Here is a 17,372-nt window from a genome sequence, read left to right as displayed (position 1 = left end):
TGCCACTTTTTTGGGTTTTGATGTGTCTTCTTTCTAGAATTAAAATATGACATGCATAGGAAAGTTTTCAAACACATTAGACAATAATGATCTCATTCGTATTACTTCCAAGTGCAACAAAAGGAGCCTTTCCAACTTTCAACACAATGAACAAAGATGCCAGTGTTTGGTTTAGAGCGATTTTTGCCAAGAGCTCCACTCCGCTTTAAATGGTACATTTAATAAAGAGCATGTACGGTTTGTATTTTAAATAAATGCCACTTTTCCCATATCGTCTCCCTGTAGTGGAGTAATTTCTAACACCAACAAGTTCTCATTGTTCATCTACAGCACAGAGGTGAAATACACTCTCTCTTTAGGGCGACAAAGGTGCATACATTTATCATGAGCGCTCTGTGTATCTATCTCTGCAGTACTCTCACAATGCAACGCCGGGCAACAAGGTCTCTGCAGATTCATAAGCGTGAAAAATGGATGAATAAATGCATGAACAAACAGTATGGAGAGGAAACATATTCATGAGATAAAACATTTATATTTGCATTCCCAACAAAGTGGGTATTGCAGTTTTCCTTCCTGTAAATATTAAATAAAGGACATACTGATAGAGATTAATTAAATACATTTCCACAGGTGCTGAGCCCCGGGTTCAAACCAGTCGGAGTTGTTATTGTCACATCTGACCTCGCTTGAGTCCAATTTGAATCAATATCCTCCCTGTGAAATTTGAGAAATGTGTCATAAAATTTAAAATAAACATGTTTTCATAGGCAAGCATTTCTTTGACTAAAAATAAATACAACAAAACATTTTAAAAAATCACACATTTAAACGTTTAACATAATTGCTTAATCAATATTACACTATCCTGAAACTAATATAGAAAAACGTCTCTGTTACGCATGGTAACCCTCGTTCCCTGAAGGAGGGAACGGAGACGTCACGTCAGTGACCGACGAATTGGGATATCGCTTCGATAGACCAATATACTTAGAGTGTAAACTAAATGAGCCAATGCACATTGGCATGCAATTATTGCATCCAGCTGCCGCTGATCACAGCGTGAGTATAATAAGGCAGCAGGTGCAATGCATACCAGCTTTTCGCTGAGGAGCCGAGCCGGTGACCCGGCGGCTCAGCGGTGGTACAGCAACCGTGGCGACGGGACGTGACGTCTCCGTTCCCTCCTTCAGGGAACGAGGGTTACCATACGTAACCGAGACGTTCCCTTTCAGTCGGTAACTCCGAGTCACGTCGGTGACCGACGAATTGGGATCCCTACCAAAGCACAATGGTGCTGCCGCTTCCAGTGCCCTGTGCAAGCCGCCTGCGCCCCTATCTGGTGTAGGCCGGGGCTCGGGACAAGTAGTTCCACTCACCATTTTTCATAGCACTACCTTACTGAGTGAGATGAAAATGTACCCGCTCCACTTGGAACAGGGATGCTGCGAAAGCCCCATCCTTCCCAAAGGAGTTTTCGGAAGCAAATACACATATAGCATCCGTTTAGGTGTATATGGAGAAACTGGAGGTGATTATAACCCTCTTGGACAGGCAGAAGTCTGCCGGGGAACACGGGCTCTAAGACTATACCGTGGATTATACACATACGAAACCCGCTTAGGTCTCAATATGGAACCCGGCCTTCCACGGTTGCCGCGGAGTCATCGTGAAGGCCCGGCGCCGGACGTTCCGCCACGTCCACTGCCGAGGGTGATGGAGGATCTCAACAGGGTCTACTGTACGGACACTTTGGAGCAGTTTTTAGCAAGCCAACACTAACCGGGGCCTCTCGGTGCCACTACCCGTTTGAAGTGAGAACACAGGAGGATACTGGCTCCACATGGAGGCTATAGAATCTAGCGAATGTGTTGGCGGTTGCCCAGCCTGCAGCTCTACAAATATCTGTCAGTGAGGCGCCACGAGCCAGCGCCCAGGAGGATGCAACACTTCTAGTTGAGTGAGCTCGCAGCCTGAACGGGCAGGGTACACCATGATGGCATCCACAATCCAGTGGGCCATCCTCTGCTTAGAGATGGCATTCCCCTTCTGCCGGCCTCCGTAACAGACGAAGAGCTAGTCTGAGGTCCTGAAGCTTTGTGTCCGGTCTACGTAGCATCTTAATGCTCGAACGGGACAGAGCAAAGCTTCCAGGGCTGGGTCTGCCTCCTCCGGGGGCAGCGCTTGCAGGTTCACCACTTGGTCTTTGAAGGGTGTAGTGGGAACCTTGGGCACGTAGCCGGGCCGGGGCCTTAGGATTACCTGGGAGTCAGCCGGCCCAACCTCTAGGCACGAATCGTCGACCGAAAATGCATGCAGGTCCCCTACCCTCTTGAAGGAGGCCAGTGCAAGCAGGAGCAGAGTTTTCAATGAAAGAAACTTTAGCTCAACTGAATGCAAAGGCTCGAATGGGCCCTGCTGTAGTGATTTTAGCACTAGAGACAGGTCCCAAGAGGGGGGCCGGGAAGGATTCAACCTCCTGGCCCCTCTAAGGGACCTAATGACGAGGTCATGCTTACCTACCGACTTCCCATTCACCGGGTCATGGTACGTAGCAATAGCAGCAACCTGGACTTTGAGGGTGGAGGGAGACAGCCTTCGCTCCAGCCCTTGCTGCAGAAAGGAAAGCACGACCGCAATCGGGCATCTCCAGGGGTCTTCTCAGCGAGAAGAACACCACTCAACGAACAGGTTCCACTTCAAGGCATAAGCGTGTCTCGTAGATGGTGCTCTCGCCGAAGTGATGGTATTCACTACCTCCTGGGGTAGGTCACCTAGAACCTCCGCATCCTGTCCAGGGACCAGACATGGAGTTTCCAAAGGTCTGGATGCGGGTGCCAAACGGTACCCCGTCTCTGAGTCAGTAGATCCTTCCACAGAGGAATCGGCCAAGGAGGGGCTGTTGAGAGTAGCACTAGTTCGGGGAACCAGGTCAGAGTGGGCCAATACGGCGCCACTAGCAAGACTCGCTCCTCGTCCTCCCGGACTTTGCACAGTGTCTGTGTGAGAAGGCTTACTGGGGGAAATGCATACTTGCGTAGGCACACAGCCAACAACTCTAGGCAATTGATGTGCCAGTGCAGTAGGGCCTTTGTTGACGCTCTCAAACCGCCCGCTGCTGCCGGCTGGCGAAGGAGGAGGATGAGTGCGGTCCGGCGTTGGTCCGTCCGCAACTCTCCGCGCCCTCCTGGGACCCAGAGATGAAGGAAACTGCTCTTTTGTCGTGAATTTGGGTACCGTCGGCCGTGAGGCCAATGGCGGGAAAAAACGAAACAAAAGATTCTCCACCCAGCCCTCCTCCGGGGGAGGGAGTGGTGCGTTCACCATCTCCCGAAGAGCAGATCGGGATGTGCCGGATCGCCTCAGTCTGCTTATGGGCAGCCGAGAACTGCTGGGCAAAGCTCTTGACTGCGTCGCCAAAGAGGCCGGTCTGGGACACAGGAGAATTGAGGAACCAAACCTTGTCGTTGTCGCTCATGTCTGCCAGACACAGCCAGAGATGGCACTCCTGGACCACAAGCGTGGACATCGCACGACCCAGAGAACTCGCGGTGACCTTCGTCGCTCTGAGCTCTTTCAGAACTTCCGGATCGGGACCACCCTCGTGCAGGTCCTTCAGTGCCTTAGCCTGGTGCACCTGCAGTAACGGCATAGCATGTAAGGCGGAAGCAACTTCCCCGCAAGCCGTATAGGCACTGCTGGTTAGACCAGACGAATGCCTACAGGCCCGGGAAGTACCGGGTCTCCCCGCCAGGAGGAGGCGGACTTAGGCGGACACAATTGCATCGCTACCGCTCGCTCCACCATCTGACTCAGGCCTCGCCACCGTCCCGGAGGGCGGCAGTGGGGCCGAATCTTCATCGGACAGCTCTCCCTCCGATGCTGAGATCAACATCTGGTCGGGGGGAGGTCCACTGGATACCGCTGGTACGCTCTTTAAAGAGGGCCCAGTGCGTTCCGTGGGTCGCTCCACTGGATCGGATGTGTAAGAGGAGTGATGGTCCCCAGAGGGTTGGTTCCCTGTGGGGTTTGCCATCACTGTAATCCTCAAACCGCCCACGCTACTGCTGGAAGTGGTTCTCGTCTGTCCGCCAGAACGAGTCCCAGATCGCGGCAACGGGACTCCGCCCCCTTCCGAGTAGCGGAGCCTGGTTCGCAGCTCCGAGATGGTCATATTCCCGCAGTGAGAACATGATTCATCCACGAAGGCCACCTCAGCGTGCTTGATACCCAGACACGTGAAGCAGCGATCGTGACCATCACCCGGTGCCAGGTAACGACTGCACCCAGAAACGCACGGGTGAAACGGAATCCTTATAAGGACAATCCGTCGTCTTTATAAAGACGCACCCGTGTAGCTCTTTTAGAGAAATTTGCTCTTTAGGAAATGCTCTTTTAGTGCTGAGGCGCACAGGGGAGATGGCCACTTGCAACATGACAGGGGTAGTGCAGCCTTACGTGCGCAACCCACTCGACACTGGAACGACCACTGCTGAAGCGCCGTCTCGCCAACACAAGACGCTTCCGAGGGCGTGCTGAACTCGTAGTTCTCGAACAGACACAGGTGAGCAGAAAGATGTTGTCGCTCGGCTCCGAAGCGAAAATCTGGTATGCATTGCACCTGCTTCCTTATCATACTCACGCTGTGATCAGCGGCAGCTGGATGCAATAATTGCATGCCAATGTGCATTGGCTCGTTTAGTTTACACTCGAAGTAGATTGGTCTATCGAAGCGATATCCCAATTCTTCAGTCACCGACGTGACTCGGAATGACCAACTAAAAGGGAAAGAACATTTATTCAATTCTATTTTGCATTGAATCTTTCAAAAAACAAGCTCTTGCTACCTAAACATAAATAAAAAATAAATAAAAATGAAGGTATAAGGAATATCATAGACACTTGGTATTTGACTGGCATAAGCAAGCAAACACTTAGCAACAGCTCAGAACGAAAGTGAAAAAGTGAAAGTGAAGTGAGGCCAAGTATGGTGACTCATACTCAGAATGATAGATCGACGGATGGAAAGACAGATAAAATTATGTATGGAATGATAGACAGACGGATAGAACAACAGACAGTCAGATAGAATAACAGACGGATGGATAGAACATCAGACAGACAGATGGATAGAACAACAGAAACACAAACATACAAACAAACAAACGGATAGACAGATAGAACAATGGATGGATAGAATGACGAATGGAGGGACAGACAGACAGATAGAACGTCAGAAAGAGATTGACTGACTGATTGACAGACAGAATGACAGACAGATAGATAGATGGATGGATAGAATAACGTCAGACAGACAGAATGTCAGAAAGAGATTGACTGACAGACAGAAAGTCAGACGGATAGAACGACAAACAGATGGAACATCAGAGAGAGATTGACTGACAGACAGATGTCTGACAGAAAGACAGATAGAATGGCAGACGGATGATAGACAGAGAGACAGACTGATGGAACATCAGAGAGAGATTGACTGACTGATTGACAGACAGAATGACAGACAGATAGATGGATGGATAGAATAACAGAGAGACGGATAGACAGACAGATAGAACGTCAGAAAGAGATTGACTGACAGACAGACAGTCAAACAGAAAGACAGACAGACAACGTCTGAGAGAGATTGACTGACTGACAGACAGACAGATAGACAGAATGACAGACAGACAGTCGGATGGATACAATAACAGAGACAGATGGCTAGAATGATGGACAGGTAGAATGACAGACAGATGGATAGACGGATAGAACGTCAGACAGACAGTTTTCATAGTACAGAAAATTCTGATGAACAGTATCAGGAATGTTGCGAGCCAGATTTAAACTCCCAGTGCCTGCTGTACCACTGCTCGCCACTGAGCATGTGCATTACAGCCCAATTTACTTCCATTTTTAATTGTGAATCTTTACAAAATCATGTAAGCAATTAGATGAGTTGAATACTTTCTTAAGTCAAAATGGATATCCTGAGGTCACACGTCTAAGTTGCTGTTACTGTATAATTAGCATCTCTTTCACTTATAAGACAAGGATCTATCAGCTAACAAGCCCTAAATACCACCTGTGTTGTCAGACAGTTCTAGGTAAGTCTGGGAGCCTCGCAATCATGTTTACTTCGAGCTGGAGCTCTGGCTCTCAGAGTCCCACATAAGCAGATGCTTGTACTGGCTTCTGGCACATTGAGCTGTGAGAAAAGTCACTTTCTTCCTCTCTCTTTGATCACTGCATATAACAGGCTGAAAAAAAGAAAAAAAAAACTTCAAGTTCATCACGCCGCAAATAATTACCACAGAAAGGTGGATCGCTCTGAGGAGCTTAGAGTAAACGGAAATTTTAACGGCTGATTTTCACAGCTCGCAGCTGCTTTGAAGTTGCTTAGCTACAACAAAAGGCTAAATAAGTTAAGAGAGTGCTTGGGTTTTAACTTTTTCCGCCATTTGACAAGTATTTGCTCTTATTTACCTATCAGAAGCAGCTTTGTTCTGTTTTAAAACAGTCCGTTTTTACTGAAAATTTCAGATAAGCGACCACGCATTAGACCCGTACAGTCAGCACCTTGTAGGAAATATGTAGAACAACCTGCATACGAATCATTCTCTGGCTCTTAAATTGCCAAACCACTCCTGTCCCCTCGGTGCCTGAGAGTCTTTAGGTCCCTTAAGATCGCGCCTGACTGGATTCATTAATGCAGGAGGAAGTCTCTCTCTGTCATCTCTCCCAGTCCACACTGCTCTGCGAGGCGGCTGATAAGTCCAGCTCAGCTCGTCTCTGGAGCTCTGCAGGGAGCTAAAGATCCTTCAGCAGGCTATGACTTCCATTCCTCAAGAGGGAATGCTGAAACTTTATGCAGTGGCAAGCATATTCGCATAAGCAAAAGCACTTTAATGATTCCCAGGTCAAGGAATCTTTGGTTCTGAATGTGTTCTCGAGAGGGAGAACTCTAATTATCAGTTGAGAGTGCCAAGTGATTGCAAACAAAATTGTTGCAGCAAACTAAATTTTCTGGTGAGTTTTCAGAGGTGTGTAAAGCACAAACCTGACAAAAAAGGCTGGTTCATATGGGTTAGTGCTGGTCTAGCTGTTAGTTGGACCACTATATCCATACTGTTTTCCAGCCAAAAGTTGATTTGCTGACCCTCTGATGCATATAACGTGTAATTCTGTAATATCAACATAACCATCTAAAAGCTATAAGTAAAGATTTTAACAGACATAAGTTATTAATAGCAAATAGCAAAAAAAGGGGCTATAGATAAAGTAATGTATAAAATCATAAATTAATCATATCATATATAATAATATACAAAGTAATATAACTATATATATATACAAACTATATATTTTAATGTAATATGACAGAAATATAAAAATGTATATATAATATAAACATTTAGAATTTCATGTAAAAGTATAATAAAATAGAAAAAAAAATTGTATATACAGACTACAACTCAAAAGTCTGGAATCAGTAATATAAAAAAATAATAATAAAACTACCGTAATTACTACTTTTATTCAGTGAAGAAAAAAAAAGTATTATAGGTGATGGTAAAGATATTTAAAACAAATACTATTCCAATACATCAAAGAATCTTGAAAAAATGTATCACTGTTTTCTAAAAAAAAAAAAAAAAAATTTCAAAATGTATAATGAGAAATGTTTTTACATTATAATAATATTTACAATATTTCACTGCATTTTTTTATTAAAGAAATGCAGCCCTGATAAGCATAAGATGTTTCTCTTAAAAACATTTTTTTATCTTACCAACCCTAAACTGTTGAATGATGTTTGAGTGTACACAGCAATTTACTATATCAAAATATATGTCCAATAAACCCACCTTAAATGGCACATAAATAACAAAACAAACTTTGGTTGGTCTCTTTACATATCAATCAGACAGTCTTTTTCTCTCTAAGCTAGAGATTCTTGGTCAGAAAAAGCTTCAATGCAGTTCAGATCTTATGCCATTTAGGTCTGGCTATGTGTGCCTATGGGTGAAAAAAATGGCACCTTGCTGGTTAAGCTACTTTAAAAAATAAGGCAAGTACACCAGAACAATGGCATCCCATGCAGGGAGCCAGCATCCAAATCACAACATATGCTGGTGACCACTTAACTTGGCATTTGCAGCAGGGAAAATGCCCATCTGCTGCACGAAGGGACTCAAAGCTGCCATGTCATCTTATTTAGCGTCTTACTTCTTGCTCAGATTCATGTTTTCTAGGGATGGTCTCTACAGTGTCCTCTCATTGTCTACTTACTGTCTTTGTGCGGATTTGTCCCGGAATTTCTTGACAGGAAAAGGATACTCATTTTGAGTCTCGGGTGGCAGCGTCAAGCAAAATTGCAAACAACTTTAAGAGTTCCGCCATAACACCAGCTGTAACATCTCAGTCTGATCTCCTATTAGACTGTCAGTAGCTTGCACAGCCCGACAGACCAAACGGAGACGAGTGGGACAGCTGTAGCAGCAGCCTAGCTGTTTAACACCTAGCTTTAGCGCTACACAGCACTGCCTTTTGAGTGCAGCAGCCAAGACTGTATACGGAGGAGGGGGGCGGTGACTCACAAGAGAACCTGTTGGGAATAGTTAAACACAACACTCCACGCAAATAATAAGCACTGTTTGTATTTCTCTAAATATTTCCCCGGCTCTTGGGAGAAGAGAGCCACAGGGAAGTTTTCCTCCTACTAAAGATGTTGACCTTTACAAATAGAGTTGTGTCTCAGCCAAGGCTGGCTTCTCTCATACTCGGCCATTTCTTTGCAGCAAGCTTCTTTCATATTCATTTCAAATCACACCATTTCTTTTATTTTTTTCATACAGTCGCCCACAGCACTGCTTTGTGCTTTAATGTGAATTAGCAGTTTGTACTGGAGATGGGCAGAATTAGTGGTACGCTGATGCTTTTATTTGGACATTCTGAATGGCTTTAGCATTGTAAGGTCATGCAAATGCATGAGCACGTAAAACTTGAAGTCATACACAAGACAGGTATGGAAAGATGAGTTATAAATGCCCATAAGTCAGAGCATTCTGAGTGCTCTGACATACTGAGTGGTCATTCTCATAGGAGTGCCAGGTTTGAGTACAGTCTAAGTGATAAAAATTCAACATAAATTAAACATAAATTAAACATAAGACAATTATTTATTTATAATAAAAAATTAACAAAATACTGTATACACAAATACACGCCATTTATAAATATATTAAAGAAATATGCAAGATGTTATGCAGAGCATAAGAATAGCACTGTATATTAAGTAAATAAGATACAATTATTTTTTTAATATAATTGACAAAATATTCAAAATATATTTATATATATGGACACACACACCATGACAACTACGAATTTTGGTGAAAAGTAGAATACAAATAAACTGAGTTGAATTATTCTCTTCAGGTTTATACTGTATGTAATAGAACTCTAGATGTGGATAAAAAAAATTTTGATTATTGAATTATGCATAATATCACCATCAAAAAAGTCTGAAAACCCCTGCTCTAGAACAACAACAAAACCTAAATAGTAAGAGACTTAGGGTACATTTACACGACAACAATATACCATAAACAGAAAAGTTTTGCCTTTGTGCTTTTGAAACGTTTTGCGTACAGATGTCAACGTCATGAAAACGATCCCCATTCACACGGATCTATAAAAACGACTAAAAACACTGTTGCCGATGTTACTTTGTAAAGACACACTACACGCGCACATACCCATAGACTGAACACATAATATGCATGCATATGACGTTACCGTTTTCACAAATCCAGATTTCTGTAGTTTACACAGAGATGATAACTACATCATTTGCAAAAACTTGCACTTTAAAAACAGTTTTCAATATTTGTGTAAATGAACAGCCAAAACGTATAAAAAGTTTTCCGGTTTGTAGTTGAAAAAGGTGTTGAGTAAATGCCCCCTTAATCTCAAGTCTTCCTGTTATCCCCATTTCATTTCATTGTCTTCTTGGACAAATGAACAAATACAAATATTGAGCACATAGAAATCTAATTTGTGAATTTCCCTGCACTGGATACACCTGCAAACACAAATACACACTTCATATGTAAACACGCTCATACTCTCACATGCAGGCACTTATTAAGATCTCCTCCTCTACCTGCAGAGAAACACCCTTTGTGTGTCATACTCAATGGATATCTTTTCGCTCGCTCTCTCACACGCACACAGATTTGGTTGGCTCAGCGGGGGAACTTCATGCTGTGTGCTAAGGGACACGGGTGTTGTATTATACCAGGGGTGACAAATGAAAACTGGCATACTAAGAGAAACGGCAGCTTATTTGGTATGCTAATGTGAGAGGGAGAAAGAAAACACAGGAGGCTGGCGTGGAGCCCATGCAAGAGAGATCAATTCACTCCAATTGGCTCCAGCCATCCTTGGTTTTCTCCAGAATGTCCCACTGGGAGAACTGCAGCATCCACCAGGGACTCCATCTCTCTTTTACAGCACCTATTCTTCAAGTTGGTTTTAAAGCCCAGACGGCAGCGCGCAACACAAAGCAACGTTAGCAAAAGCGCAATAGTAGCTACTAGCATTGTTGTGCAACACTCCTTCAGAAATGGACTGTTTTTACATGACTACTTAAATGATTGCAAGATTTTTTTAATATACATTTTTAATAGACACAATAATCAGAAACGGTCCTGTTGGCCCTGGCGTGTGGTACGAACGCCCATTAATTAATCCAAAAGCAAAGAAATCCGTGAAGTGAGCCTCTCAGTATAACATATGGCAGACGCAAGAAGGCCCCAAACCAAAAGCATATTGAGAGGCATTTACATGGAAGTCTTTGGAAAGGTAATAAACTGCTGCATGGAGTTTTTAAGGCTCTAGAAGAATCAAGTTGCAAAAGCCCTGGGCAGTTTTAATGTACAGTTCAATAGCTGATTTAGATAATCCCTGGATTCTCAACCGATCAATTGCAAAAGTAAAAGAATAATATTTTTAATTAGTAGTGCATACTAAAGGAGACATCACTATTACCTAAAACTTTGGGTGCTGGGGATTTGAACAAACTCCTAATCCTAAGTATATTCAACTTTAGAGCGTAACATCCTGGATCGCTCATGCAATGGATATATGAATGATACCTCAAAGTCGTGTACCATTACTTTTTGGAATGATTTTTACTTGGAAAACTATAAAACAGGTCTAAAATCCTGTAGACTTAAAGGGATAGTTCACCCAAAAATGAAAATTATGTAATTAATTACTCACCCTCATGTCGTTCCAAACCTGTAAGACCTTCGTTCATCTTCAGAACACAAATTAAGATATTTTTGATGAAATGTGAGAGCTCTCAGACCCTGCATAGACAGCAACGCAACTGTAATGTTCCCAGGTCCAGAAACGTAGTAAGGATATCGGTAAAACAGTCCATGTGGCCTGGAAGATGAACGAAGGTCTTACGGGTTTGGAACGACATGAGGGTGAGTAATTAATGACAGAATTTTCATTTTGGGTGAACTAACCCTTTAAGGTGCGGTCACATTTACCAGCACCACTCTGCAGGCGGAAACCAGTCATTCCAATAGGAATCCACACAATCGAGTTTTGAGTGAGGGCGAAAAAGTTCACCATGCAGATTTTGCTCATGTTCAAGTTGGTTGTGCAAATTATCTGCTTGACCAAGAGAAAGGTTTGAAAGTGACTTCTGTTTGAGCAGGGCTTCATTCAACTCAACGCTATTGACAATGGACGTTCTTTAATGCGACATGTGAAATTTTGCTAATGTGATCAGACTTTTACACTGAAAGAGGGTCTGAGTCAGAAAAACTTCAGAAAAAAGGTACAAAAGCTGTCACTGGGATGGTTCCTTTTCAAAAGGTACACATTTTTACCTTATTTACATTAAATTGGTACCTTAAAGCTGCATATTAGTATCTAAATGGTACCTTTTGGTAGGGTACCGCCCCAGTGACAGCTTTTGTACCTATTTTCTGAGAGTGTGTAGAGACATTTTGACTTGGGAGAGTACGTAACCACCTAAAGTCAGCCATAACACCTTATCAACCACATAGCAATGCCCTAGCAACCACCCACAACATGCACTACTGTACACTTCAGATAATACAAAATTCTTTTTTATTATATGCAAGTGTGAATTATTGTGTAGGATTGTTTGTTTTTTAACTGCTATCATTGTGCTTTACTCACCATGGCAATCATCTTATGTTTACAATTAAGCAACATTCATAAGCAAAACTGTTCTTTCACCAGCCTATAATCTAGTCATGAGCAAGTGATAAAACAAAGATGTTCAAAAGCAGGCAATGCGATCACGATTATTCATCTCTGTCCTTACATCTTCACAAGATTTGTCACTTTGTGATGTAGGCCTAGCTGGTGTGTATTTGAGCACAAAAGAGACCTTTTAACATTAACAAGCCAAACATGCCACTGACTGAACTGAATGAAATGACTGTACACACAAACTTCATGAAAAATGTTAAAGTAAAATGTATCTGCGTGTAGTGAGACAAGAAAACTCTTTATAGCACTTTCCTGTAGTATACAAAATAGGGACTGTAAAAATATTCTGTTTTAAATGTATTTTATTTATTCTATTTCATATGACGTCCAAAATTTGTGACATTTAACATTGATTTTTTTGTGTGATCTTCTTGCACATAACATTATTTAAATATAAAAATATATATTGTAACGGGGTGGAAGGAACACGCGACAAGGAGAGCTCAAATAAATACCCCGGAGGGTGGATTTATTCCCAGGGAATGTGCTTAAGTGAGTGCGCTGTGTCCTGAGGTGAGTCGAGGCTTCTCCGTGCGTGAGTCGGTGCTTCTCCGGGAGCGTGATCCAGTGTCAGTGAGTCCGTGCGGCGCTCGTGCCTGGGCTGCTTGGTCACGGGCTGGTTTCTGTAAGGCAGCAAACAAACGTTGTTCTTCTGAGTATTTTATTTATCAAGGAATCCTAAAAAGTGTATCATATACAACTGTTTCCAATACTAACAATAAAGATTATATGACACTAAAGATTGGAGTAATGGCTACTGAAAATTCAGTTTTCCCATCACAGGATTTTTTCTCAAAGTCATGAAAAAAAACTTTTGAATGGTAGTTTATACAGGATAGAGAGCAGTTGAGCTTAACAAATAGTCTCAAGCTCAACCATGTGTAAAAAATTTAGCAAATTGAATGAGAAAGATACATAAATGTGACGTTTACAATTAGCTATTTTCATGTCAAGTGTAAAAATTCAGCAAATTGCATGAGAATGATAAATAAATGTGATATTTACAACTACCTACTTTTCATGCAAGGTAATTTTAGGTATCATGATAGTTTTCGCAATCGAAAAAAAAAAATGAAAAAAAAAAGGACACCAAAGTACACCAAACAGCTCATATGGATTTTAGAACGCCATACCAACTTCTTGTGGGACAATGGCTCATGAACCTCCTCACTGCAGGCCAAGCACCCCTACAAACGATACACAATCATGTTAAAGCCTATTAGACATGCATTAGTTACTCGCTCACTCACACACAACCACACACACACACCATACTTTGTGTCTAAAGGAGGGGTGCAACACACACCTGAGGGGAGATTGTTGGGGCTAACGGCAAGATCCACACAATGACAGAGTGTCAATACAAAGCAATTTAAGGGCGCATGAGAAATCGACCCCCCAGATAACAGGCAATTTCTCTGCTCCGATGACTCCCATGGACAGTCAAATAATCACAAAAACGAGAAAAGAAAGAAGGAGTCTACTGCGGAGAAGCTGTGATTTGGATTAAGTTGCACTGGTTACTATTGCACATTCGCTAGTGACTTCTCCATCCCCCCCTCCCACTCTCTTTGTCTGTCTCTGCCTTAAACACACTCACATATTCAGTAAAGCACTCTACTTAAGCCTTAAAACAGTAGCTTAAAAAAAGATTGGAAAGTGTGAAACTTAACTTGAGGGTTTGAGATTTGGTGTAAAAAAAAACAAAACAAGTTTGCCAAAGTTTGGGAAGCTTATGATGTGATTTCCAAGCTACCATGAGCATATGGTAGGTTTAGATGAATCAATTAATGAATCAATTCATACTTTTAGAGTATTGGTTCTTTTAGACTGTTCATGCAAATCAAGCTGTTTTGTCAACCACTTAAATTAACCATCCTAATGGCGATTCATTATGGTCAGATTCATTTTAGTGAATCGTTTCATTCAGATGGTTTATAAATAACTCAAAAAAGTAAACCACTTGATTTACATGAAACGTAAGAACAAACAGATGCACTATAATGAATCAGACTTTAATGATTCACTTCAATTTAATTCTGATTTATCTTAGTCAATCAGTTAGATGATGGTTCATGTAAATGGTTCAACCGTCGGAATAAACCAATTCTCTATAGACTATAATTATTTAATAAATCAGTTTGTTCAGACAATTCACGTAATGGTCCACAAAAAGTGAACTGCTTACAAAAACAGTCTGAACAAACTGTTTCACTAAAGTGAATCAGAAATTAGGAAACAGTTTAGTGCATAATTATTCAGATCAATCAGCTGCATGCAAACAAAATGAATGAAAAAATGAGCTAAGCTACTTTAGCTGAGCTACTTTCACACTGCACTTAAAGCTAAAGTTAAATCCGTTCATCATATAAAGAGATTGTATCTATTCACAAGACTTGGATTAAACCGCTTGATTCATATGAATGGATCTTCTGAGTTTTGGTTACCTTGACTTTCAATGGAGGGACAGAAACCCTCAGAAAGTTTCATTTAAAAAATATCCTAAATTGTGTTTTAAAGATTAACCAAAGCCTTATGGGTTTGAAATACAGTATATTAGACCACTGTCCACTGTTTTGGAGGGCTTTCCACCATGTGAAATGCAGGGGGTAACTGGTCCATATTAACCAGCTAAATCATAACCACTTCACATTCAAAACAAGTAGGCAGTATATAAAGTACACTAGTGTTCCAATCCAAACACACACATTTGAAGCCTTGACTCGTTATGTAGGACTCAGTCAACTTAAGAGAAAACCAGACATTCCACTTGTTCACTTCAGTGCAAGACTGAATGAATAGGAAGGCACTGGCTAATGACCCCATATTAAAGACTCCAAAACTTAGCAATGCAGAACAGTTATTTAATTGCCACATTATATTTTCTCATAAAATGCTCTATTATTCAGAGCATGCTCCAGTCACAGAATGCCATTATTCAAGAACTGTTTTTGTTAGTGCTTTCAGAGACCTGCCTGCTAACAGGGAGTATAACTTAAAGACTGACACTTCCTGCAGGCAGTGTTTGGTAATAGGGTGGGTTGTCAATCACAAGTGCTTTCCCGAAGATGACAGCAAGTCTATATATTCTCAATGTTTGGGTGAGAGTGAGGTTACGGAAAACTTTACAGATTTATAAATTTATGACTAAGAATGCATACATTTTTCAGAGATGCAGGGTGTATTTAAGGCGTACTAAGGGATGGGTGTTCCTTCAATCATTTTCATCCATTATCAATTCATGGAATCAATGATTTGTTTAAGCATTCAGAGCCTTTGTTGAAGTCCTTTTAAATACTTTATTATATTATTTGGAGCATTTCCAATGCAAAAATATATATTTTTTCTACCCAAAATGCATTTTAAATATATACTAAATATTTAGTGAAGCTCAATTAAATATATTATGTATTTTATTGAAAACATATTTAGTTTCAACCTCCATATACCAAACTATTTTAAAATATATTTCAAGGGCAAGAACATTTTTCAATTGAACAAATTTTCAATTTTAAAGTAGGATAGAGATCAATATATATATATATATATATATATATATATATATATATATATATATATATATATATATATATCTCACTTTTTTATACATATATATCCCATTGTTGTTGTCACGAATCCTTGGTCAATCACCACCAGAGGTCACCCTTCCATTACATTGACTCTCGCACTACACAAACTGTTGCATGTCATCCCGGACTACATATCCCACCATCCATTGCACTGATTGCACACAGCACTGATTGCACACAGCTGACATCAATCACCCCTTCCCTATATATACACTCACTCTGATCCCCATCAGCTGCCGAGTATTGTATGCACTTATCGCCAGCAGTGATAGCTACCTTACAGAGCCCTCGTTAGTGTCCCAGTCCCAGTCCCAGTCCCAGTCCCAGTCCTAGCCCCAGTCCTAGCCTAGTCTGGCCCTGTCTGTTTTCTTGGTTTCTGATCTTTGCCTGTTTTCCTGGATTTATCCCTCTAGTCTCGCCCTTTTGATTCTGTTCGCTGATCGTTGACCTTCGCTAGCCCTAGGATTATTCTTGTCTTGCCCGCCATATACCTGTTTGCCATTGTTCGACCCTTCCTGTGTTTCTTGCACATGGATCTTTGAATCTAACTCTATATCGTCAACACTTTACTCTGACATGCTTTAACACTGACGAATTTGCAGTGTGTATATATATATATATATATATATATATATATATAAATGCATTTCTGGCATTTATAAAGTTGTTATTAAAAGCTATTAAAAGTACTTTTTGGCGTATGTAAAAAAAATAAATTAATTGCTCTAGTTAGTTAATAAAAGTTGTGTGGCGAAGGATACTATGTGAAGAGTCCAAATGCATGACATGGCAACGCTTTTACAAACCTGTATTGATAACCTTTGTGAAGTTACAGTCTGAAAACCATCTACCTTTAGCTTGAGAGTTGTAAAATGTAAAACATGATATCACACATTTTCTATTAGGCAAATGAATACATAAACAACTAAAGAATAGGAAACTAAAGGAAGGGAGTGCATTATCATTACATTAGATTGCTAACGCAAGATTGTGGCTCATACCCAGCAGGCTCGATCAAGGTGGTGAAGTGTTACACTAACATACAAGGTGGGTGCCTGCCAGAGACTAAAATAAAAGAGACTGGCATTAAAGATTAAATCAAAGGAGGTTTCTGAACCTGTCATTGCAGGAGTGAGACGTGCGGGTAAGAGGGACACCAATGAGGGTGGACTTCCTTTGAGAAATACTTAATGAAGCAGCCTCTGACACGCTCACATCCTCTAAAGCATATCAAACACGGGGCTCTAAGTTCCTCGGCTCTCAAGACCAACCAAAACTCCCCAAACGCCGACAGAACTGTCATTAGATCTCCATCCCCACAGAGTGTCAAACTTATGGCCATCAGAAAGAAAAGTTTGCAGCTAACTTTACTGACTCAAGTGAAAGGTGTAGAGAGATCACAAGCAGTGGTGTGAAACCCCCCCCCCCCCCCCCCCCTTCTTTTTTTACTGATTTTTTTACATA

General features: G+C 41.6%; 1 long non-coding RNA gene across 1 annotated transcript in view; it reads right to left on the bottom strand.

Moving 5' to 3' along the window:
* Positions 1 to 557: 557 nt before the first annotated feature.
* Positions 558 to 17,372, bottom strand: part of LOC107599603 (uncharacterized) — a 21,518-nt gene continuing 4,703 nt past the window's right edge. The window contains exons 2-3 of the long non-coding RNA XR_001610679.1: positions 6,080 to 6,254; positions 558 to 717 (exon numbers count right to left, since the gene is read on the bottom strand). This is a non-coding gene — a long non-coding RNA (uncharacterized lncRNA). The remainder of the gene's footprint in view (positions 718 to 6,079; positions 6,255 to 17,372) is intronic.

The sequence above is a fragment of the Sinocyclocheilus grahami genome, unplaced genomic scaffold (genome assembly GCF_001515645.1).
Source record: "Sinocyclocheilus grahami isolate Dianchi unplaced genomic scaffold, SAMN03320097.WGS_v1.1 scaffold13.1, whole genome shotgun sequence".
In the NCBI taxonomy this organism is placed as follows: Eukaryota; Metazoa; Chordata; class Actinopteri; order Cypriniformes; family Cyprinidae; genus Sinocyclocheilus; species Sinocyclocheilus grahami.
Note: the sequence above shows the minus strand (reverse complement) of the source record. Positions and strands in the feature narration are given on the sequence as shown.